A 27,063-nucleotide genomic window follows, 5' to 3' on the forward strand; every position below is an offset into this window, starting at 1 on the left:
AAAAGGCCAAGGTGGTAAATGTAAATCCTGGCTGCTCTTAATCATGTTCGTAATGACCATGTCATCAATCACAGGGCTTCTCAAGTGCTCAGCAACCACAGCCCAAGGGTATATTTTTCAAAGAATTCAATTCAGTGAGGTCTCAAAAGCTGGGTCACCATTATTCCCACTCATACGGGAAGAGGGTTTCTTCCAACTGTCTGGCACTGACAGTGCACGTAAGCGCAGCATCTCCCTCAAAAGCCTGACTGCAATGAGTAAAGTCAATAAAATTTATGCAACCAAAAATTTCACTGACCTTTAGAAGAAAACAAGCTAAGGAAAAACAAAAACATGTCAATAGAACGGATTGGGAAAAACACAGTATTTCTGCCATTTCCCCACTCTTGGTATTTTTCACTGGGGACATGGTCAAAACACTTCAAAAATTCAGGCTTTCAAACTTCCTAAAAATGTTGGAACATTGAGGACTAATGAGAATTTTAGTGGTTACAGATTTCTCCTACAGATCTCCAAAGGACTCAAGACCTTCTGGCTATAGACACGTAACAGAGAGATCCTTGTGCGAAACAAGCCACACGCAAGTGGTAAACATCCCGAATTCCCAGAAACGGTACAAAACAAGCCGCACGCAAGTCACCAAACCCGATCATCTCCCACCTGAGCGGCAATGTGTCGGGCATGGCGTTTACATTGTGCCCTATCGCAAAGCCGACTGTGAAGCCCATCCATGAAAATATTAGAGAGATTCGGTGCTTCTTCTGAATGGCGGCTGTGCAGTGCTATAACAATGATTACATTTCACACCCGAGACAGAACTGAATCAGACCTGTTTGATGCCACCGGAGGAGCTGATGGAAGCTTTAACACTTTGAGGAGAGTTCAAGACGATTTTACAGAAGCGCGCCTTGGGGAAATTGAAATGTCAAGCATAATTTGGCACTTGAAACATGAAGGAGAGAGGCTTTTCATTTGTTTTCATCTGCATCTTCCCCTCCTCTGAACTGTACATGCTCCATTTCCTCCTCTTCCCTACGCTTTCATTAGGCAATGCTGAAATCTGCTGGATTTGAGGAATCTCCAAGGATAAACAAGTATCTGGCATTAACCTGCTCTGTAAAAGTCAATTTGACATGTCTCACTATTCTTCCATTCTTGTTAGGGAAACTAGTCCAAAACAAGCTTTTCCCTGTTATCTATCCTTTCCCATCCATTCATTTGATCTTTCATGTAAGACTAGAGGACCACTGCTCACTAGTCCAATTCTTAATAGATATGGGTTCACTTGAAAAAGAAAATAAATAGGCTTTTGATCTAGGTTTCAGTCTCGGACCTGGTCTCTGGGGTTGCAGACACTCAATCCGGCAGCAGTGCTGCTTCAGCTGGGTCTTAGCAGGCAGCAGGCAGGCACGGGGCAGTCAGAAAGACTGGGAAATGGGCGAGTTTGCTCTCCCCCTAAAATAGAAGCTCTCTCATAGCTGTCAGCATGAAAAGTAACAAGAGGAGTTGGCAAACAGGCCTCTGCTAGGTGCAGCTCCTGGGAACACCAATAATGTGTTCTTGGGAGATAAATTTTTAATTCTCCCCAACATCTGAGTAATTTCTGGTGAGACAGAGCACAGAGCCCCACGACACTCCAAAGCTTTCCCACAAGGATTTTCCATGAGGCAATGCTTGCTGTATGGGGAATTTCTTGCACCAGCTTCGCAATTTTAACTGAAGTCCCTTTTTAGAGAACAGTCAAAAGAGCTTTCGCTATTACAGAAACACGTTAATTTCTGATATCATAGTAAGTTCCTTAAAAATCTTCTCATTGCATAGCCATTATAAGATATAACTTAGCACAAGAAACAGTCATACCAATATGAAACATTTCAACTTTGTAAAGAAAAGAGTTTCAATCCACTTGAAAGATGGTTTTAGTTTAGAGGGTTTGGGGCTGTAATTTTTCAGGAAATTTTTGTTCAAACGTTCCAATTTTTTGGCATGAGGATAAAAGGGGCTTTTAAAAATTCCCTATAAAGTAAAAAAATCCATTTACTACAAGCCTTGGAAGTAACCTTAAGTGACCAATACCATTTCCATCTTTGACAAGGAGCTGCAAGGTACAGCACATTTAGTGTGAAATCCTGGCTGAGTTTTGCCTAAAAACAGAGGCAGTAAAATCAGCAAAATTTGCCTTTTAGCTCAACAGGACAATTTTAGGAAGTGTCACTTAAAAGCCCCCTTGAAAAGCCCCTTCAGCAGCACCTGAGCAGCTCTTCTCGTCCGGGGGTGCTCGCTCCATCAAATGACTGGTGGTTTTGCGTGGCTCCAGCTGCAAGAGTGAATTATTTCAGGGCTACCCTGTGTCGCTGGATGCAGAGGCTTTACACTGATAACTAATTTATGTCAGTGAAAGTGGATTGGATTTGAAACAAAACCCATTGATTTTACATCACCACTTCACGCTAGCCCTGCCACCAGAATTAATGCACAGCAAATGAAACTGTGGCTCCTCGGTCCTCTCTTGGCAGGGGAACGAGGCAGAGCCATCACTCACCGTATGCCGGGGCTCTCCTTCATCCTTGCTGGCAGCTGCCAGAGAAATAACAGTTTTAGGGTGGTGCACACCAGGCCGAAACCCCAAACCTGGGCTTCATACGTCATCCTGCCGCAGACGGCAAGCCACTTCGGCAGCAGCTCCGAGAAGCACCGAGCATTTGCCTAAGTCCTACCGAAACCAACGTTTCGGGGTGTTTCTGGAAATTAGCAGCATGCAAAACCAGCAGCAATGACTTAGCACGGACCCCTGTATGAGAAGTGACCGTGAGAGCCCGTCTGCAGGACAGAGATAAATGGAAGGATTTGAGGTCCCTGCGCTGCCTCACCTGACAGCCACCACCACCCTGCCGTGGTTTCCTGCGTGGCGGGGAAAAAGTGTTTCTCTCCGCGAGGCAGCAGGTTGTTTTACACAAGTAAAAAAATAAAGTCTTCTGGGTATCATTGGCAGGAACGGCCCTGGATGCAGTACTTCATGGCTGTCTCGTGAAAGGGAAAAAAATATAACCCACTTCACTGGTTAAGGAGTGTATTCCTCCTTGTGGGTGGATAAGATATCTCTCAAGTGAATGACTCTAGTATTTATTATGTCAGATTATACCACTTCAGTTACTGGTTCAGATTATAACAAAACTGGAAAAACAACTACCTACTAGATACTAATTTTATCTTACAGATTCTATTGTAAATGGGATACAGGCCCCTATGTATATACTACAATCCTTAAAATAGCTCCATCTAAATGCAAATGTGGACCTCTGCCTAACACAGAGCTGAAAGCCTTCCCATTAATACGCCAAGAGATAGGGGAATTAATTTAACGCTTAAAAATTCCCAGGGATAAGAGGAATTTCTTCCGTTCATATCTAGCATCATTTTCTCTTCATGACCAAAGCACCCATAATATGATAATTTTTACCTTTATCAAGCTTACTGAGGGAAAAGGCAGCACAATCTCTCTCTAGAAATTACTTTACTCTATTGACCAAAAGTGCAGGTATGTGTATACTCAGTAAGGGATGCCCAGGGAAAGACAAAAGATGAAGATGACTACGGTGCAGGAAGGTTGTTGGGATTCAATCACTCGTCTTTGCAAACTAATCAAAAGCAGAGATAGTGCCTGACAGTGTTCATCTCTCACCAGCATCTTCTTCTCTACCTGCTCCTCTAAGCCCATCAGACACAGGGGACTCACTCTGTATCTACCATATACACACGCGCACAGCGTGAGATACTGATTTCTCTTTGGAGGACTTTAGCGATCGCTCAGCGGCACATGGAAGGTGCTGGCCTCCACTACAGTCACTACACATGCTGTATCTGCAGGCATACGTGGCCTGGAAAGCAAGACACAGCTCTGCCTCAAAGCCCCAGTGTAAGCACAGCTGCTTTAGTGCCACAGGCTCACGGTGCCCAGCATGCCCCCGTTGCAGTCCCCAGCCTGAGGGTATGGCAGGACAGAGGGGAAGGATGTCGGTCTGGCTGTTCTCTGAAACAGAAGCGTGCCATGGGGAACTATTCTCTGCAAACGCATCTCCATTTTGATTCCCAGGTGCCAGGCAGCAGCAGGCAGAAAACTGACACGCAGTCGGCTTAGCTGCCTTCTGCTCCATTGTGGGAAATAAATTCTTAGAAGTAGCTATATCCATCTGTACCAAAAAAGCACATGGTACATGGCAAATGTAGCTCTTTTTTTTTTTTTTCTAATATTTATGAAACTTCACTAACTGCTTTTATTAAACTTGGTGCCTTTCCACCAAAATATATGTAAATCAAGTTTGCTCTGCAAGAGTATTTTCAGGAAAAAAAAAGGGAGAGTCATGCACTTACTTGGCACATGCATCTCAGTAGGAAGAAGCATCCACCTTAGTACCCACACCATGAGGGTCTGGAACAGACATCTCAGAAGCCACAAGACTGGAAACCACCACATCCAGACGTAGAAACATCATCACGCAAAAGCTGGACAAGTGAAAGAAATATTCAAGCCACTTCCAACAGACTTGTACTCTGAAGTATGTCTCCTTCTCTAAATCAGTTCAGAAACCAAACACATTAATGACAACGAGGTGGTGTTGATGTGAAGGATAAATTATTGTTGTACTGACACGGAAGTAGCAGTGAGTTACATCTCTGCAGGTTTGCTTTTGGATTGGTCTCGCAAGTCACAGGCTGAACTTACCCAAAAAACCCCTATAGCGGGGCACTTGGACAGGGAACTGATGTGTTTCTGCTCTCTGAGGCGTGTTTTACATCACACAGCACTTCCCATTCATTTCTTGGGCTTGTTCTTATTTTCTGTCAGTAGCAACATTTTTGTGCCCGTGCTGAACACGGTTGGCTACTGAATTGCTCCAAAGGTTACAGCTTTCCCAGCTAGGAGCTCTGCAAGGGTGCCAGAGCTAGCTCCTCTCATAAATACGTACATATTTTCAGAGTAATGAAGAAACTTCTTAAGCTGTTTTCTCTCTGGACCTTGTCCTGCCAGTGCTGAGTATTTTCCATGCAAGAACTCAGTGGCTGAGTCTTTTGTGATTAATTATTTGCAAGATAATGCCCTAAATGGCATAAGAAAAAAAAAAAAAAGATAACTTCTGATGGCAAATGGATGTGCCTCAATTTAGGGAACTCTACAGCTCCCTGAGTAGAGTCAATGTTGCTGAGTTTCCTTTGGCAAAGCTAATGGGCCTTTGATCATCAGCACCATGTATAATAGTGATTTAAAGAGACTTGTGAAATTTGGGGAACAAAAGACTCATTGCAGCTGTAAACTGATGAAGAGACCACTATAGCCTGAAAAGATCGTGTAAAACTCTATGTATAAGTCACTGCCACAAAAACCTCATTTTCCCCAAACAGCTTTTGTTACTTCATGAAATACAACACTTTCCAATGTATTCCTGTAATCTATAAAAACCTCATGAAATATTGGCATTACTGATATTCCCATAGTAATTATCTTTCATAATAATTAAACAATATGGCACAAAATCTGGTGAGGGTTGTTCGTGATAACTAACCTTTTAGACTTAATTTACTTTCTACTCTTACAGAAACAAACATCTCCTTTTAGAGTCTAAAAATTGCTGTTCTTCAAAATGTTCGCTGGACTTTATATTAACAAGGACATTATGTGAAAGCAGGATTCTAGTTTCCCTGGGGCTTAGGTTTTTTTCCTTTTAACTATTTATTTAGATCAAATTACATCAAATTATGAACTGAAATTGAGGATTGTACTCAATTTTCTACTCGTTGAGGATCTGTTTTTCTAAATGTGAAGCTCTTGTGGAAATCCTCCCTGACCCCTGCATTACAAACACTTGCTTTGCAACACACAGGAATCTGGCCTCTCCCTGTTCTCCTCAGTTTTGGGCCTCATGGATTCCAGGTTTGGCTCCACTGTAGAGTCAAAAAATATAACATAAAGCCTTTCAAACAGTCATTGCAGAGCACTCCAGCTTTACTAACAAGAACTCTTATTTATACCCAGGATCTAAGCTTGAAGGGATCTTGAAACATCAGAAGTAGTTGGTGAGAGCTTGAGACATTTTCAATGAGATGTGGGAGATAAAAAGAAGATACAGGAAAACCACAGGATAAAAGCTAAAAGAGAAAAGTAATCCCAAAATAGCTCTGTTTGGAGTGTTCTTCTGGAAGAGTTATTATACTGTTCAGTATGGCAAAACATCAAAGAGGGAATATTTCAACCAAATTACTTGTGAGCTGAATTTCTCATCTTCTTCCAGATCATCATAACTTGCTGGTTTTCTTAACGTGGCCCTGTGGTCAAACATGGAAGCGTAAAGCTCAACAGGAGAGGGCTTTCTCGTGCATCCAACCTAAGCGACACGGGGACAGAAGCAGAACTGTTAATTATGCAGCTGTCCCTCCCCAGAAATACTGTTATTCCACTCATATCCACATATCACTATTTTCTGTAGCATTTTGAACGCTGGCATTTTCCTCTGCAAGGGGCTTCCCTCTTCTTCCCATCTGCACACACATATGGGCCCCGGTCCAGAAGTGAGTTTGTGCAAGAATCTACCTCCCCAGTCCCCTCCAAGTCTCACCGATATCTGTCGGACTGCCAATAGACCTTTTGTCATGGACCTTTGCTGGCTCCAGGCCTTGATGAGGAGCTGGCCAAACTGTCATAAATAGGATTTTCCTCTATTGCTAAAGATCAGTCGTGTTTTATTTATTTCAAGAAGTTCTAGTTTTGGCTTTAAGCGTGTGATATTACGGGTCAAGCTAAGAAAGCAATTTCAGATTATAGCCCAGGACATTTTCAGAAGTGGACCTAAACAGCTTTTCGCCAGTGCAAATCCTGCCTCTTTGCATTCATGTTTCCTCCTCGTGCCCCCCACTGCCTCTCTCTCTTGCATACCCCTGCACTCATAGAGCAAGTCCTTGAGATTAACCACAATATGATTACATTTTAATTGAGGCCAGCTTAGTGTGGGGACATCCTTTTAACTCAGGAGGCCTCAATTCCACAGAACCATAATGAACTAATAATGAATGTGCTAAAGTCATTAAATCAAAATTCATAAAAGGGTGAATATTGCTTTCTTTTATAATAAAGCAATTAAAATCCCATACACTATAATAGATACTACTAAGGTGCACTAAGTGTTCTTTAAGGAGGTTAGTGTTTAATGCCACCACACATGAATTTGGGGATCTTTTCAAAATAGGACTGCTACACTGTTAATAGATGATCAGAACTCTTTTCATGTCGTCTTTGGTTCAGCATTATTGCCTGCTTTAAGAAATACTGGCATGATTTCATTAGTAGGTTTTGTAGAATAGTTAGCTATAATAAATCATGACTTGCAGTATAAGTAACTAACTTTCAAGCAGTGAAGCATGATACCATTACGGATATGCTACTTTTTGATTTTGGTTCTTTCACCGTTCCTTTCATCATGGCATCCCCTTCCCATCTCCCATGCTCTGTTCCTTGGGGGTTAACAGCCCCAATTTACGGTAGCAGAGAAAGCATGCGATGGGTATGCCTGACATGAAAAATGCACGTCCTGATTTATGACCACCTGTCTCTTCATGTGGTCTTTGCTCCAAGGAAAATGCAAGTGAGAAGCCCTGGATTATTTTAAACATGGACCTCATTGCCACAGGATTGGAAAGCCCACGGTTATATGTGGACTCAGAGAGGGAAAAGGTCAATTAACAGACAGGTCTGCATGTTAACCATGATGGTCTGGACACATCTTTTGGTTCACCTGGTCCCTAACGTGCTGTTCAGAGGGAGCTGATGGTGTGTGCTAGGAAAGGACTGCTACGCAGAAGCACACAACTGGAAGCAGTGCTTGAGTCATCACAGCCAGACCCTCACGGCGCCCAAACCAGGGCAGGCTCAGAGCGGTGCACATGAGGGGCCTTCTTCCCTCTCCCCTTGGCCCTGCCACAAAACACTACCCAGCTCCCAGCTCTACTTATTTCTTCTCAGCCCTTACAAAGTGGCCATGGTCGACGACAGACCCTAGGAAGAGCTGGACTCCTCGGTACCTGCACACCACAGATCCCTGCTGCCCAAAGCTCATGTTCCACCTAGGAAAGCCCCTTCCCTGAAGGGCTACAATCCACCCATGCAACGGCTGAGAAGAAAGAAGAGGCACAAAGCGACTGGGATCAGGTAAACCTGTCAGCAGCGAACCAGAAACATCACCAACCCTGTTCTAGTGCCTGCTGCGCCAGACCTCATTGTCTCCCGGAGGCCTTTGGCCTCTGTTCAGGAAAGAAAAAATCATTATTGTGCCCCAAATGGCTAGGATGTAAACACAAGACAATTTACTGTTACTCACAAATTCACAGAAACAACAAACGTTCTTCCTTTTATGACACAGTCATGGAAACCCAAGACTTTGAAGACTGCTCAGGAAGAGAGACTGATGGAAAGCATGTCCCAGGGCAGGCGAGCACGTGTGCCTGTATGAAAGAGAAGAACAGATTGGCAGAAAAAGAATTATTAAGTAGTACATGGTGGAGTAGGGGATTATCTGGAGAACATGATATAAGAACAGACAGATTAAAGGAACACTAAATATTTATTACAAAGTCCTTCGTATCATATGCAATAATACACGCCATAGCTGCTACTGAATAATACAGGCAAGAGCCAGTTGCTGAGATTGCTCTCTGAGATGGATAAAATAGAATTAGAGGCTTTTATCCACTGGAGACCATGCGCTGTTATACATAATAATCAAAATCACTCAGAAAAGAGAGAGAAATAGTTCAGTGATCATTGTAACTACATGAGACGAAACACATTATGTCCAGGTTACCGCAGGCTTTTGCTGCTCACAGAAGGGTGGGAAGGCACCAGACGATCGCAGCCCTGTTTCTCCCTGAACGTTGGTGCTAGTGGAAAGGATGAGCCCAAAGGAATCCAAGGATTTCAGCCCATAAAGGACCAAAATCGGGGGCTCCTGGTGAGTCTCTGCAACAGGCTGTGAGCCAGTTTGTTGTATGCTGGCTTTAGGGTGAGGTACCGCCTGCTTTAGGCGCAGCCAAAATTATTCTGGTTCTGTATTTCTGTATGTGGGTCGCTACACGAGTGCATTAGCACATTGTTTAGACAGTCTGACCCTAGAGTTAGCAAGGAACAAAACATGTTATTGCAACCCAACAGTTTGTCTCGTGAGCCTTTCTTCTGTTCCGTGTACACCAGGCCCTGGGACTTTCTAACCAGATACAGCGATTTTTTCAGAACTCCTGCACATTAGTGCGTATTATCACGGAGGTAACTGGGATGGCGGCAAGATGGAAAACACCGCAGCCTGCGCGTAGCAGCACCACAACACTACTGAGGATATCCTGCGAGCAGCTCCTCCCGTCGTAGGGCAGCATCGCGCAGCCGTGCCGACAGAGCTGCGCCGATTCACACGGCCAGACCCCATGGCACACCGAGCGCAGACTGCAGATGCACCCTGGGCTGCCGATGTAAGCCATAATAGTTAAAATTAAAGGGCCAGGTTCTCCGCTGGCTCAATTCCACAGATAGAATCTGGCTTATTGGCATTTAGCAGAGTAAACCTTCCCCTCTTGGAGTGCTATTCCCCTATCGACTTTTGGAGGTTTTGCACAGGCGGTTCCCACTGGCACCGGCAGAAATTACCCAGAGCAATCCACCATGAACAGAGAGAGCGCGGATCCCTAGGAGTGTTGTATTTCTTAGTTTCTCATACCTACCGAGGAGAGCATAGCCAATTCACTGCAGGAAACCCAGGTGCTGAATTCATCTAACAAGCTGCTTAAAACTCTAAACAGATGTTTCTGTGTCTTTCCTGCTTCTTGAGCAGTCTGCGTGGAAGCACCAGCAGATTTACAATAGAGCAGATGCAAGAACCATACATTCTTTAATATCAAGGCCTGAGTCATTGGAAAATGTTTATGACTACTATGTGTGCATATAATTTGAGCAATGTGCCGTAGGGATATAAGATCAACCTCGTCCGTAATGGAAATGTAGATTGACCAGGCTAGAGCCAGAGTGGAGGTAGCAAAATTCACACTGGAACTGAAAATTTACCTGTCTTGGTATGTTCCCTGATCCTGCGGTGACTCATGAAAATGTAGATTGGGTATTTAGGCTGGATCTCATCCTGTGCCTGGAGAGGTGTACAAAACAACTCATTGATTTCAATGGATATTTTATCAGGGTCCTTAACTTTCCAAAGATTATGGAAGGATCATAGATAGACCACTAAACACACTGAGAGCTATTAGAGCCTGGAAAAGCTAATTCTCACTTACACTACCTGTTTTTTTTAATACTCCCAGAGCGGTGAAAATGTGCCTCAGTGTCCACAAGTCCTGACTGCAGCATCACCAAGCCCCACAGTCCCCAACAGTCATGAAACTGGTTTGAAGAGCAGACACGATTTAAATAAACAATCCCAGAATGACTGCATTTTCCTGGTGTTCCCTGACCCTTTAGGATTTACTACTTGCAACTTTTTTTATGCAAACTACTACTTTCACAGGAAAAAAAGTGAAATCTGATGTTCTGATGTGCTCAGATAATTTCAGGAACTGAGCTTTACTGAGAAATAGTAGTAGCAGACTTCTAGGTTAGAGGAGGTGAATCACACCTGAGATGACAACAGTCCCAACGGTTGCACCATGGCATTGGGATAGGATGCACACATGGGGTCCCAGGTGGTCCAGTGAATTGGCCTTAGCGTGCCTTCCTTGGCTTCCTTCTTCATAAAGCTGGACCATTATGATTATTCAAATGCTTTGACAGCGGTTCTTAAGGCAACTAGGACAGAATCACAGCAAGATAAATCAGCCAGCCACAAGACCACAGCTCTAAGGTGGATTTGGAAAAGCATACATTTAAAAATTTAATTCCACCCCTCCCCAAATCTGTCCATGGATCAAGGCATGTGGTGAGGATGAGCCTTTACCAATATCATCCTGATATTGTAAAAAAAAAAAAAAAAAAAAAAAATGGTTTCAAGGAAATTGGAGGTGGAGGTTGAAGTCCCAAAGACTCAAAGCTTCTGAAGGTGTGGAGCACCTGAACATGTGGTCTTCTAGGTGGGTATGTCCCAAATTACTGCCTCTGCTGGAAGAAACCATATTGACCACAAGCACCAGAGAATCCTCAAGGCGAGTTTCACAAGCATCAAGCACACTGATGCCCAAGAACCGCTTGTTTAATACACACAAGACAGACTTATTTTCTCAGGTAATGCATGATAATAGCCAGTTATTAATCCTTTCAACTGTAAATTGGATTTTCTAGGTACCATAGACATCGCTGACAGGGAAGTCACTGAAGCCTGGCACTAGAGATTGCAGGAGAAATCCTGCTCTTGCAGCAGTGCCGGGGAAACTCTGTCCCTGCCTCTCGTGGGGAGATGATTTCACCTCTCCATGTGAGCTGCAGAGATTTCTACCAACTGGTCATCTCAGGGTTACCATTTCAAAGACTTTCTTACATCAAATATCCCAGGACATTTATGAAGTTACGAAGAGATTCATAGCAAGCAATGGAGACCTCTTCTTCGGTTAAGTGCTTATTTATACCCACTGCATTTCACATGTTGCATTTCCTGATGAAATGTGTTCCATTATTTCTGAAATATTAAACACAAAAAGCAGAGCTATAATGTATGAATTATACAGTGTTGTAAAAGCTATCATTGTGTCCAGTTTTTTTGGCATTTCAATGTATAAATATTATACCAAGTAGCTTTTATGCTAATGGATAATTGCCTGGAGTGCACACTTAACCTTTGTCCACTTCAGTTGACTGGGTAGTGCTACCTATGTACATCAAACATAAATTCGTCCAAATTGGCAACGTAGGAAAAGCATGTGGCCAACTTCCTTCTCTCCTGCAAAGCTCAACTCTACAGGATTTGAATAGTGATGCAAAGGAGAACCCATGCCGCTTCGACACATCGGGCTAGATCCTTAGTTAGCCCATTCTACGTATGCCAGGGGAGGTATCCTGAATTTAGCTTAACAGTTAATCAGACACCATAAAAAGCCAGTTATTGGACCCAGGCAGATTCCAATTAACTGCCAGTAAACATTCTCACCTGATGTAACACTTTTACTCTATCAAACATGAAGCTTCTTGGGGGAAAAAAAAAAAAAAAATATATAACTGCATTTCATAAAGACAGTGCACATCCTCCTCTACGTACAGAAAAGCAACACTGACCTCCTTGCTCCAGGGAAAGAAAATCATGTCCGTTAAACTTTCAGAGGAAGGAAAGGTGGTAGTCTGCTAGAAATAGCCATTTGCTCCACTCCAACTCTTACACCTGTGCTCCATGAGAAGTGAGACACTGAAGTGCATCCTTGGTTTGGCAGTACGCATGTGCGAGACATGGCCGAGCAGGAGACCAGGCCATATAGAGATCAGGCCATGCTGACCCCTGCTAACTCTTTGCAGGGAGAAGCAAGACCTTTCTTTGCTCTGTATTCTCTGTTTGACTTTTGCCATGTCACACAGTCCCTGACTTCTTACAGGAAATTTGATTTCAGTGATTATCAAGCCCCTGAATTCCTTTATTCACACTTTTGCTCCTGACCTGGAGGCTATTCCCACCTCCTCACCTGGACAACAGACATGATGCCACCCCTTAACCTTGCTGCAGCATCACACAAGCGGTTTCATTGGAGACTAATGTTCAAGAGCTCATGTATCACAGTAACAGAAGCAAATGCTAAACAGAAAAAGTGATTTATTTTAGACAGGGAGAAGAATAAGTCTATATAACTCTTAGAAAGTGGTCCTGGAAGCAGCTCCCTAAAGGGCTAGCAGACTATTCACATAGGAGTTGGGAGGGCAGCTGCACTGTCTGGCTCGCTAACAGAGAGATAGTTCAAGTGCACCCAACAACTCCATCGTATAGCTTGGCATACACTAGGGTCACATTCATCTCACTGCTTGTAGTTATTGAAGTGCAGGTGAGCTGCCTTGGCTGCCTTTGCAGTCAGCAGAGCCCAGGGAAGCCCCACAGGGCAGTTCAACCCACCTTACAGCCACTGGGTAAACTGAACTCTGGAGGGGCCTGTTTTTCTCCATCAATTATAAAGGGACACTAAATGGCTCCTTACAGTAGATAAGTCATTACAGACATCCTCTGGATGTGCAGACAGCTTTGCACAGGCAGCGGGCCTTGCTCTGCGGCCAGTCTAGAGATCCCCCCAAAGTGCCATGCAGACACAACGGAGAAAACAGGAGCTGAGAGAAAACAAATACATCTGCCCAGTATCAGTACAGCAGCGTTCAAAAGCCTTTCTGCAGACAGAGGCTTTCAATAATGAGAAGCAACTGCAGATAAATGACAGCCAGAAGAGCTCTCCTGCTGCCTGAGCACTGTTTCAAGATGGTAGCTGGCATCTGCAAGAAGGCAAAAAGCTCATGCTCTGCCTCTCTCCTCAAAGATCTCATGGCTTCCTACCAACCCCAGGTTAGCTCAGGTTGGCTCACCTGGGGCAGCATTTGAGAGGCTGATGAAGGTGATGGTAAGCCCAGAACGGGCCCCCTGCCGAGGGGTGTAGAGCGGTACACCAGGCAGCACACTTGCCGTTACGTCTGGAGGTGTTCTGCCTGTCCAAACCTTTCATGCAGAATCACTTATGTGTCTGCCCTGCTCTTGTATTCAGCAGGAAGCTGTTTTCTTCATTTAAAAAAACGGATAACACGCTGCTGCTAAAGTGCATCCTTGATGCAGCAGAGTTCACCTTTCTTCTGTGCTATCTCTTGCAAGAGGAGCACGGTGGCTTCCTTGGCAAGTTCAGCAGGGCCATGCTCACCGAGCGCTCGGCTTCCCTAGGCCAGGCATCGTAGTGTGCTCCCAGGAGCACACTTAGAGACCAGGGGACATGCACTTTCAGCTCCACACAATGCTGGTTGAGATCTACATTCCCAGTGTTATCTTTGCACTCTCATGAAGTGCAATTACCTCCTCATTTTGCAGCTCTTTGTGGCCGTTTAATCTCTCCCATTTTGTTTCTGACATCTCCAATAATCCAACGCTGACACTCCTTATAGATACTACAATTACAATACAGAGCAGCTCTTGACAGGATGAGTTGTATTTTGCTTCCTTCCTGTAACGCTCAAGCCACCAGGCATGGCTACATGAAATAGCATAAGAAACCATCACTGATGATTTATATGGGTCCCCAGCAGATAGTGACAGTGCTATATATCTGTCTTAGCCAATTAAATGTCTGGAAGCTACCCAGAATAGGCCAGCCGAGGTAGAATTTACATGTGTTTCTGTTTTCAGTAATAACTCAGTTGTGATTTTCCCTTTCTTTCCTTATATTTAGGTCAGAGACTTTGCTGTTGCCACTCTCCTGCCTTCTCATGTCCTGCACTCTGCAACTGGGGGAACTAGCCCTCAGGTTTTGACATGCCCGTGATGGTGGGGAGCACAGTGCAAGACATCGGAAGCAGAACAGTTCCCAAAATAGCCTTGACAAATGGGCTTTTTGCTTCAGCCATCACAGAAACGGGCCAAGGAATTAGCAATACCTTCTGACTGATCCTGAGGATAGCTAATTAGCTTGCAGAAAATATCTCCACACAATGCAAGGCAACATCAGATATTCTTCACTACTCTCCCAGCTCCCGATATATGCCGGGATGTGTCATATTCCCCTTTTTTCTTGGCCAAGAAACTACAACCCCCAGTTGCTCCAGCAGAATCCAAAGGGACCATGGGCTGACTGTAAAAACTGAATGGGCCTCATGGTAACCCTGACAGCTCATGTGTTAAAGCCTTGCATCTTCCTTATACCATCTGCAGCAAAACCTAAGCCCAGCAAGTATATACACAGATTCAAATATAATGGGTTTCCTGATCTCTGGTGCCAGTTGATCCCTAGCTAAGGTGAGATCTCAGAAATAATTGAATCCTTCCAGAACAGGTTTAATTTGTAAGAGGGCTAAAGGATTTAGGCATTCTACTGCATTGAGTTTGTTTACACCTTATTTATATAACGTTAATCCCATGCTTCTGGACTTCTAGTTACCTGCAGGAATCAGGAGGGATTATTTTCCCCTGCTGATGCACAACTTGCCTTTTCAGCTGCCTCCTCGTTTTCTGGCTCTCCTCCAAAGCGGTCAGTTTTAAACCCATCTTCAAACCTGGAGTAAAGCAAGACTCACTCCTACCTAACGTGTAGGATTTGTAGCAAGACAAATCTCAGCCTTCAGCACTACCAGTCCCTGCAGAACATCACACTGGAGTTGTCGGCCCTGGCCTTGGTACTCGCTGAGAACCAAAGGGACTCCCCAAGAGAAGACATCATGCCCTGCCTTACCTGTAAAGGAGTTACATGCACCAGCCAGTCCCCTCCGCACCAGGGAGCTGCAGACAGGGGTTAAAGACAACTTTTGGAGGGGTTCAAGGAGGGATTTTCTCCTGCAGCTCGGAAGAGGTGTGAGGACGCGTGGCTGATGAGGAGCTGGGAGAAGAGGCAGAACTTAACATCTGTTTCTCAGCCAAGCAGTCGTGCTCTCTTCAGGTGACCTTGAACACGTGCCATCAGCAGCACACCTGGAAAATCCACTCTGCAGTGAGGATAAATCAACCCACCTCACAGGTGTTGGGGAGGTTTCTCCTCCACGGTGATTTGTGACTGTCATGGCACAGCATACGTGCAATGAAGGAATAGGATTTGTGCAGGAGGAGCTCAGCTGAGATTAACACCTCCATGGCCCCATCCAAGCAAAGGATAAGGGACCACGCCTGCCTTTGGCAATATCTAATCCGAGATGACAGGGCTCCTAATGAACAGAAAAAAGAAACCTATTACCCTACCTGTATCTTAACAGAAGGTATCTCAATAGATGCAGTGACATTAGGGTGATTGTTTTTTCTTTTGTAGTGGTAAATGTAGCAGTGTACTTGTCTATGTCCCTTAAAATCAGGCTAAGTATTATTTTTAAGGAGCTAATGAGTAGGTACTTGTGGCATATACTGAAGATGCAAAGAACGTATAGAGCTAGTGGGTATTAAGGAAACCTCACAAGACCATATTAATCTTCAGAGGGATGTATATATACTAGATGTATTTGTTGCCAATATTATGACTGGACTAGTTATACCAGTGTGAAGTTTGCTTTCTTCTCACCCTCATTATAGTTCAACAAACTAATCCCTTTATTGATGATATAATGTGCATCCCTGTGCTAACAAATTATTTGCTGTGTGCAATTGATTTCTGCGGCTGTAATCCCTACACACAAATACCTTCTGTATCATTGCTCTGTAGAAAAATATGCTTTCCAGCAAGATTATATAGAATAATAGTGTGATTATTCAGCTTCTATAAAGTTATCTATCTGCTTAACCTCTGTGCAGCCTTTACAGCAGGTTTATACAGATATGCTTCAGAAATTTATCCACCTACACTTTGTAAAACACCTTGTTAAACCACCCTCCATCTCAGCCTGAGGATGAACTTCCAACTACTTCACAGAGAGGGCTGTGTCTAAGAGTAATTGCTTAATTTAGGAGAGCCAGCCAGCTTCCCTTTTTAATGATATTACTCTTCCGAAGTGAATTCCACACAGGTAAAAGTCCCAAATCAGCAGCTCTGTGGACTGCACTCCTCACCCGAATACAAGCCTGGTAAAAGGAGCAGCACAGGTTTCCTCTGTGATTGAAATCTGAGCTCAGTTGAAGGTAATTTGCCCCCTACACCAACTCAGATCTTAAGTTTTATACTGGGAGGATGGGCAAGGTGTACAAGTTAATGAGTCGCTGCATCCACAGGCTCCTGTCCATTAGGACCATGTCAGCGTTCCCAAGTGCGCTCCACAGCCCTTTCAGACGCTTTTGTCCCGCTGCCCCAAAACAGTGGGTACTTCCAGCCTGCTGGTCAATATTTGGTCCAAGGGGAAAATTAAAGGAAATAAGCAGCCCCTGGGTTTGAACTGACAGCAACCAACCACTGACATAGCATCCCTTGCACAGTGTCCAAGCTCACCTGCTTTGCCAGCTCCACAACAATTCTAGATAAAGAAAGGTTTGCTGGTAAGAAGCATTTATGACCGGCTCCCAAGCATCGAGGTGGAGGATATCAGCTTCCTAACCACGCTGGAAGCCCGGCTCTCAGGCCCGCTCATAACAGCTTCACTACAGCCACACAAAGCAAAGAGGCAGCTGCTCCTGCGTGACATTTCTATAGATGTCTGAGGATCGGCACCTCGGCTGGCAGCGTCAGCACAGACAGGATGGTTTACTACAGCTGAGGATCCAGCCCCTGTTGTTTATCCTGCTCTATAAAACTGTCTTGTAAAGGTCATTATTTGCCCTGCTTGTGTTTGTCACGAGGCCATTTTCCTCCGGTGTTTTCAGATATGACTGATAAGCACTCGTGCCTGAAATGTTTCAGATTCACAGCCCCTAGATATTCCCAGGTAGAACAGTTACACACCAATCAAAAGCAAATGCCTTTCAATCACAAGAAGATAAATGTTTCTGCTGCATTATGCGCAATTACGTGCTCAACTGTTATGAATAACTCTGAAGCTCCTGCTCCAAGACTATTGCAACCACATGTGCTGCTCGCTCAGCCACTTTCTGCTCTCTTCTCAGAAAGAGAAGTGCAGGAGAACCAGTTTCACCCTTTACCATTGCAGAAACAGCCATTATTTAAATCAGCTACAGCCAGAAGGATGATTTGGCCCTGTATAAATGTAAAATAAAAACCATCAATTCACCTCCGAGGTATCAAACTGAATCTGAGCCAGGATCACACAGACCTAGCAAGTCCCACCATTCAAAATACACTTAGAAATCTATAGAACACAAGCTGTCTGCTCATCACAAAGCTGTCTCAGAAAAATCTCCCCTTTTCCTGAACCAAAGCTGTCGCCACTGGTACCTCTACAACTAACAGCGCCCGGGATGCCCTGCTGTGATACCCACAACCAGCCTTTCAGGAGAGAAGTCACCAACTAATCAGTATCTCCTCTGTGCAAGGCAGCCCAGTTGATAAAGATCTCATTTGTTTTTGGTTTGCTGGGGCTTGGTGCTGAGCTGTGAGCAGTGCCTGCACACATCAGCTGGCTGACCCCTCTCCTATCTATCTGCCAGCAGGACCATGTGTGCAATTGGTCCAGAGTCAACAAGTGAGGCAAAACTAGCAAAAAAACCCCACCCCTATCTACCTGCAGGCTTTTAGGTTAACTTGGCTCAACGTGAATGCATTGAGTAGGGGAGGGATGGCACCGGGCACTGCACCAGCAGATTGGAGCAGGGGGTGACAGCTGTCAAGGGGAGCGACGAGTGGGAGGAAAGGTTGGGTCCAGGAGGCTCTTCACACCTCATGTTCTTGGCTCCAGCATCACCAGGTGAATGCAGACACTTGGGTCAGACGGAGCAAAGATCTCAAGCACATGTTTCAGCTCATCCTAGCTCATCACGGGTGCTCCAGCATGCGCTTATCTCCGAGCTCATCACTAAGCCCTCAGGACCATCACACAACAAGAACTGAACACACACGTCCTTCCTGATCAGCCCTCTCAACAGGAATGAGAGCAATCCACACTGGGAGGAAAAAAAAATGGGCCACTTTCCTTTTTTATACACATGGATGAGGAGTTGGTGCAATTAACTGCTTTGAAAAAACATAGTTTTCAGTGAGGAATGTTGTTTTTGCTTCTAATTTTAAGACGTTCAACGATGCATTTAGGACAGTGGTATGTACCTTGTGAGTAATACACACATGCTCACATACTCTGTCTCACAAAGGAAGCCATCAATAATTGCTGAGCCTGCGAGTATGAATTGTCTCTTGAAAGGAACTAAGAGACCTCGAGAGCACTAAGGAAAATAAAACTCAACTGGGAAAGACAGTAACCTGACAGTTTTCCCATCCAAAGATGTCTCTTAGACTCTTAATTGCACAGATTGCTTCTGATTACATCAGGTAGCACCAGGAAGTAGGTTACTCTGCAGAAAGAGGTGACAAAATAAGCAGAATTTCAACTACGGTATCTTTGATCTAGACTCTGGTTTACCAAGACTCTCATTTCTGACAGAAGTAGAAAAATTTGCATCATTACACGGCAGCACCACCATCAATGTGACTACTTCATCCACACTGGTCCCTGCCTCAGGCCCTGGCTGCTCCTCTTGGACACTACAATGATGACCAAACTGGAAAGAGGTTTCAAAGACTGGAAAGCTAGTGTACAAAATATAGCAAAAATATACTGGTTAAAACAGGTGGAGCTGCAGGGTTGGTCAATCTTCTGAGGGATGGGTGGAGAACACAAGAACATGAGATATAAACAACAGTATATACTAAGTCCTGGGAAAGAACCTGGCCTTCATACAACTTCAGATTCAAAAAATCAGTCAGCAAGGCTGGGATATATTTAGGAAAAAAGTAGGTGCTTACCTGGGATAAGCACAGACAACCAGCTTACCACCTCCCTGCCAGCAGTACAGTCAAGCATGAGGGTGTGATGGGTGAAGGTCAGGTTTGTGTTATGGGCACAACTCTTTTTGCTGTTTGTTCTGGCAAAGATGGTTATTCACCATGAGAATACTCCTCTCAGTAAATATTCCTGGAAAGAAATCACAAAGAAATACAGAGAAGGCACCTGGCTTTCCTTTTGCAGCCAGAGAAATTATATCCAAGATGGAAAAAACAGTGCCATGAACTCACAGCAAAAGAGCATCTCGACTTGCATCATGGTTGTAAGAGGTGTGTCGGGTGCCGGGGTGTACCTGCTTCTTCCGGACATGAGCCTCATGAGCATCTCAGAGACAGAAATGGGCCCAAAAGTCTGAAAAGCCAGAGGCACCAGCAGTGTCCACAGCCTGCCCGGCATTACCACGGGCAACAGCCTATTTGACTATTTTTTTGAACACAAACCATAAGCTCAAGGGCTTCAGTAAGTGGGTGCCCTCCTTAGGGCACATTTGAGAAAGCTGATTTTCACACAGCACCTTGGGAAATGGAGAGAATTCATTTAATGCTTTTCTTTTTTCCTTTTTCCTTTCTCTGTCTTTGTCTTTTTTTTTTTCTTCTCTCCTAAGTCGCTGCAATTTCTAAGAGCAGCGACAGTCAAAGGCATCAAACACTCACCCTTTCAGGGCCAAGCGTGTCTCCCCAGCACTCCAGTGCAGCAGGCTGGGGATGGCATTTATAGACTCTTAGCTGACATATCTTGTATGATTAATACTTAAGGAAGGTCTGTTTTCTAGTTCAAATAAAAGTTCAAGTATGTTGTCAACTCCTTTTTTGTTTTAACTCCCCACTAGTCCTACAAAAACACTCAAATCAAAAGCAACCTCACACACTGCCTCCCTGGCACACAGACCTCACCCTGCACCTCTTCCAATGACTACATCTCACAAAGAAAGAGATTTATTCCCCCCGACCCCGAGGCAAGGCAGGACGCGCCCAGATGGGCAACCTCAAAGACAGAGAGAAAAGGCAAGTTGAACAAACACCAAAAGCACCGAGAGGCCAGGAAGATTAAGTAAATATCAGCCTTATTTTTGATGTTGCCACATTTAAATCCCTTTTAGTGTCCAGATTCGAATAGGAGTTTCTGAGGAAGTACCACTGGCAACTGGCTTAGGAACAGCAGGAAGTCACAGGGTCAGATAAAAACCATCCACGTACACACGTGGAGGGGAAGGGGGGCTGCCTGGTATAAAGGAGGAAATTAAAACTGTGGAATACGAAGTTATATCCAGCGTCCCGCGTGATTCCAGGGTTGCCGAGTTAAAGGCAATGAATAAATAAGAGCAATTCAAACCCAAGCAAATCTCTAGGATGAGACAAAATTCATTCCAGGGTGTTAGAGCAGATTTGAGGAAGGAAACGCGTGTGCCAACAGCAATTACTGTGGAGAACTCGCTGAGCACAAGTCTAGAAGACTGGAAAATTGGAAAATAACAAACCAAATGTGGTATCAATATGCAAAAAATGAGAGCAAGCCTGGCACAGGAAATTACAGGGCTATCAGCTTAATATTCATTACATATAGGAAAACGCAAGGTCCCCATTGTATACAAGAGTGTAATTAAATCAAGGGGTTCTGCTGAAATCAACTGCTTGTGATGTTTATGAATTAGCAGCAGATTCAAAATGCAGCCGCAGCCTTAGCATTCAGCCCGGGGCCTGCTATTATTTGTAACAATCTATAGGAGAAAACTTCTCACCAGGGCTGGTTTAGATAGTGTAAGTTTAAAACCTCTTGCTCAGAGGTTTGGGGTTTTTATGCTTTGCATGTGATTCAATGCTGAGGAGGATTAGCACGAACAGGCCATCTAAGGACAGTGTCTGGGGGAAAATATTACGGGCTGATTTACTGATTAGTGCTTATTTGTTTGCTGTTTAGAGCAACGGCAGTGAAGCATCTCTCTTATTCCTCCTGCTTCTGCCCCCCTTTCTCCACGGCAGTAACATCTGCCGTTATCCACGTACTTCGTCCCAGCGCTGGGAAGCAGTGCCAGACATTCGTTACCTTTCAAAGGGTCGTTGCTTGATGCCTGCGGAAACACCCTCTTCCACTTCTCCTGCTGCACTCCCACTGCATGGCTTGTAAAGTCGCAAGGGGTTTTATTTTCAAAGACACTGCCAAGCTTTGCAAGAGGAGTGAGGGCAACATCCACCATCCGAGGCTCGTCTGCTGAACCAGCAACGCTCTGGTGGTCCCATCCAAGGCCAGAGCCATGAGGATTCATATTGAGACTTCCACTGCTGGGCAAGTGGCTTCAAGTAAACTCTGAATCGGGATCCTAAGTCCTGGGAAATGCCAAGGATGCAGCTCAGCATTCAGATGAGCTAAATGTGTTTGGTCAGGCCAGATGCCCCAAGTGATGTACATTAATCCTCCCCTGCTTCTCCTCTGCAAGGAACATGTAGAAACGTTAAATATTTCAAAAGCTCCTACAGTGCATCTAGCTTTCAGAAATGCATTCCACAATGCTTTATTACCCTTAATAACCTCCAAGAAAAATTATGAATGAACACAAGGAGCCTATATTAAGTGTGCAGTTGCAAATACCAAACAGGATTTTGAAACACAGCAAGCAGTGCCAGAGAGAAAATACAAGTCTCTTCACTTTCATCACAAGTTTCCTATATCAAGAAAACATACGGAGAAATTACGCAGAACCTTACTGTGTTTAACTCAAAGTGAGATCTTTGAGGAAATACCCTCTTTGAATCTCTGTATTTACACCACCAACACTGGATAAAAAAGCTTGCCACTCGTTTATAATGAGTTAAAATGAAAACCCCACAGCAGCCCAAACCTGGAAAGGATTTAAACTATAGATCCTGATTCCAAGCCCCATTTTGACATCTTATTCCATCCCTGACTTTTCCCCCAAAACCTGGCAATATGGAGAAAAAAGGAAATCTAATGGAGGCAACAGTCAACTCTATACTTGCTGGCTCTCTTCTGGCAAGAGAACTTAGGGTTCTTTTAAGCCTTTGAGTCCTTTTTCTTTTTGACTTCGCTTTTAAAGAAATAAGTCCCCTCCAACCTGACTCTGCTTCTGGAATGGACAGACATGTTCCCTTTTCCCCAGGTACATTTTGAACCCCACAGCTGATTTCAGAGACACCTGACAGAAGAATGAAGGCCCCAGAGAAACGTGTGTGCATTTAGGAATTTCATGAAAGCAAGTAGCTGAGTAGGCAAGCTGCCTAGAAATGGGCAACGACTGACTCCATGAGGGAAAGGCTACGGCTTCATCAGGACCCAGGGGGGTACCAAAAGTCAAGCCTCCTCAGCCTGCAGCTCTGGGAATCGCACGGTATTTGTGCATATTGGTTTGCATCCCCTTGACCCGCGCAGAGGTGTGGAGCCAGTAACACAACAGGCTCCGAAGAGGAAGGCAAGAGAGGAGCGGCACACTCAGGTAAGAGCTTTAGATTAAAACACGCTCGGGTGGGAGGCAGGGAATTGTGCTTTTCTAACCAAAAGACCTGAGATTCAAGCTAAATCTGTTTGCCCTACTCACCTTCATCAATATTAATAGGTCGGGCATCACCTGTGGAGAGCCAGCCACTCCTTCAGGGGCTTATATGGATTTTGCTGATTGCCAGGTGGTAACGAGTCTCTGGTGCGAGAGGCAGAATAAGAGCCGAGCCACGGTCTCCTACGTGTGCACGCTGAACAGGAACCAAGAGAAAGCAATCGCAGCGTGTCCTGGCCACAGAGGTCAGACAGACCTGGCTCTCCAAGGGCAGTCAGAAAAGCCAACAAGTGAAGAAAGGACCATTGCTCATGGTCCCTTCTAGGTACCGAGGGGTCTCGGAGGGGCTCAGCCCTGTTCCAGCTCCCCTCTTCCCTGCAAAGACCTAGACTGAGGCACCGAGAGCAGTTTTGTCAGCGGCTTGTATAGTGCTGACAGAACACGGTTTAGTTCAAATTCACCTGACGAGGAGGAAATGAAAATCCTCAAGGCCACAAATTAAAAGTTGTGACTTGATAGAACAACAATTTATAAATAGCAAGACCTATTTCCTGCAAAAATCCTGTGGACTGAGTATTGGAAACTAATTAGTAGACTGAATCACCAGAAAAAAATGCTGTTTTCCTGTTACTCATGAGAAGATATTACTTTTCTAGCACTTTTACTTTGGCACTGGTGGTCAGCATAACCCTGTGGGTGCTCCACAACCCCTCCTTGGTTGCATTTCCTTCCTATTCCAATAAAACACAGTAAGGTAAAGGACAAAATTAATCATTAGCTCTTCCTGTTATACCACCAGTAGCTGTGCACTGCCTTTTTCCTCCAGATTATATGATCACAGAGCAGGAAGGTGGGAGCGCACCTAAAATGCTTTGCTAAAAACACTAGCTTCACCCAAGACGACTTTGAAGCAGAGACTTTCCCACTAAATTCATTATGAAGATAAACAAAAAAATAGCACCCAGCCCAAGCAGACTTTTGCACAACCCCATACAGAGATGGGAACCTCAGGGTTCACAGCCTGGGGACAAAAGGTAGAAGTGAACCCCGTGCAGGCAGCCTGGCCATCACTCGCGTGTCATCTGAGCTGCTCGAGTGGGATCTGTCTGCATAAAGTCTTGGCTTCAGCTAGCAGAGAAATCAACTCCAATATCAGTACCTTAGTGCCACAATACATTAAAGAAGCAAAAAACCATCACAAAATAGAGTTCTTGGAGTGGTTAAGACCCAAATTTGCAGAGTGCAGAGCCCTTTCCCTAACGACTCCGCACCCACTACAAGAGCACACAAGCAAAAAGTGTTGCTCACTCCTGCTTCTGAATGAAAGCCAAGTTCCCAAGTGGTTGCAACATGGACGGATCTTTCTGGAGCAGCTCCTGCTGGATTGTCCAGCTGTTTGTTATCTCCGAGGACATGGAAAAAACATGGCCATGGTAGACCCACACTGCAGTCTGACCCAAGCACTGGTGGGAACAGCCCTGGGACAATTCACAGAGCAACTGGGAACCGGAAAAAGCTTCAGAGAAAGGGGAGGAGGGCTGCAGAGCTCTTCTGAACAGACGGAGAGACAGGCTGCAATGGACTATGTGACTGATCTCAATCCTGAAGTCCCTTTGGGAATCCTCTTCTAGCTGTGACCTCGGGCTGTCCCCAGGAGCCATCACACCACTGCCCAAGGTCACCGTCAGCTCCAGTGAGCCCGCTAAGCAACACAATTCTCCTAATTCCCTGCAGAAATCAGTGTGATGATACACAACATAGTCCTACAAAATGCCCCAACTGAGCGTAGGGCTGCTCAGAGAAGGCAGTGTTCTTTTATTACCAAATTAACTTTAAAAAACCCCATCCATTTCACTTTCCACATCAAAGATCATAATCTCCATGTAAAAGAGAGGGTTGATGAAAAAAGAGGTACTTAGAAAACACATTTTAAAATTTAAAACACTACTAGCACTGATTCTTCTTGCTTGTAAAGAACTCTGGCTTTTTGTCTTATGAAGTACTCCAAGATCTCATTTGCAAACTACCACTGCTAGCTACTCTGTTTTTTTTGCTGGCTGCTTACTTACTCTTTGGGGATTTCATATTCTTCTAAATTTTGTAAATGGCCACTGAAGTGGAGATGAACATTATAAAATACATTTCAATCACCCTCACAATTTAGACTAATTCATTGGCAACCGTACAAAATGCTATTTACAAGGTACTTCCATCAGCTGGTATCTGGCATTAAGTATTTTGAATCAATCTACCATCATTTTCATCTCTTATTTTTCATACAAGGGAAATTATTGATCGAAGCTTTTCAGCCTCATTTAATATACTGGAATAGGCTTTAAATTTCCCCAGGTAAATCTCAGTGGAGATTAGCAACTCTGTCTTGCTTAATGCAACACAAATCAGTCTGCCTGATGAGACCACAATATTGTATGTGACATCATGACCACATTACTAGTTGATGGGCCCTGAGACAGGCACCTGCTAGAAACTCCCCGGGGACTCTGCATTCGAGTTTAGTTTGAGTTACTAGGCAAGGTTGGTGCCTTAAAGGGAAAAATGGTGCCTTCACCTCTGAGAGGCCATTACAGTATTGCAGAGTAATACCCGGGATGGATTTGTGGGGAGGCCGACTTTTTTCACTGTTCCCATCAAGTTTGCATTCAGTTTTTGAATCACATTTAATTTTGCATTCAGTTGCTATTGTGATGGGTGTGTTCAAAACGCTAGATTAGATTTGTGTATGTTGAGGACAGAGAGCTTGGCTGAATTTTGATGAACTCGTTCTTGAATAAATAAGCAAAACATCACTGAATAAGATACTCAGCCAGCTTCAATAAATACATATGGTAGCAAAACAGACAGCTAGACAAACAAAATATATCACACTGGAACGAGCACTGATGATTTTGTAACAACTCTGGCAGCTTTCAGCATATTAGATACTACTGTAAAAAACAACATGCAAATGTCTGAGTCCAGTTTACAGTAAAAACCAAGCTACGCTCGTGTTACCAAAGCAGCAGTCGGTGATTAATACAGCACAGTACGCGCCCCTCTCCCTTATCAAATTTAATCTAGAGCTAATTGGCAAGCGCTGGCACAGGAGTGCTGCTGGATGCACATTGCATGGGTGATGCTTCCCCAGGCTGCGTGACTTCCAGACCACCACGGTGAAACTTTGCACTGCAGATCCTATCAGATAAGGACATCAGGATGGACTGAGTGGGAATACACAAGTGTTTTCTTGGGAAGAAACACAAGACTGCAAACGCTATTACAATCGAAGCCCAAAACAAGATAAATGTTCTGAGCTGCTGTGGCATCCACGATATTGCATTCGATGCAAAACGAGAGAGAATGAGTGTGCTCAAGGGCTGAACTTCCAGTGGTCCATTTCATGGACTAATTTGCGTGCAGGCTGATACTTTCAGTACGTTTCTGTACTAACAGAATAATCATAGGATAAGTAGAGCAAGGTAAGTACATATGCTGCCATTGTTTTCTTGCAGCATAATAGCATCATCAATGAAGCCTGAATGCAGCCCAATTAACATACAGTAATTAGAATCACTGCTGCTTTTTCATTTACTTTTGCACACCATGATGAGGCGTTGGTTGCAGTATGCAGGGCTGCAATCCTATAGATAATGCTGATTGTGCAAAACAGGTATCCTATTCTCTCATCAAAAGAAACAAGGGAGACATTAAACTGCCATAAGCTGCTAAAATTTTAATTTTGGCCTGACTCAGGAAAGCCTCCAGCTTACCCAAAGAATATCTAAGCACAAGCTGTGTTCCCAAGGGGTAAGCACACCTGTAATACATGTTGCCTTTAAAGGCAAATAGAAGGTTTAATGAAAAATCTGATTTTCTAAAAGACATTATCTTTTAGCCTGTAACTTTTAACACCTTGTTGTCTGCTGCTTAGAGCTTAGACAAGCTTTAGTAGCTTGGTTGAAGAAACCCTGTGCAGTTGTCCTGTTTTGTTACATGGCTGCCCTCGGAAAGAGCAGATGGTGGATATTTGGAGAGGGCTCTTTCAGAGCAGCCAGTAACCAGG

The sequence above is a fragment of the Aptenodytes patagonicus genome, chromosome 17, assembly GCF_965638725.1.
Source record: "Aptenodytes patagonicus chromosome 17, bAptPat1.pri.cur, whole genome shotgun sequence".
NCBI lineage: Eukaryota > Metazoa > Chordata > Aves > Sphenisciformes > Spheniscidae > Aptenodytes > Aptenodytes patagonicus.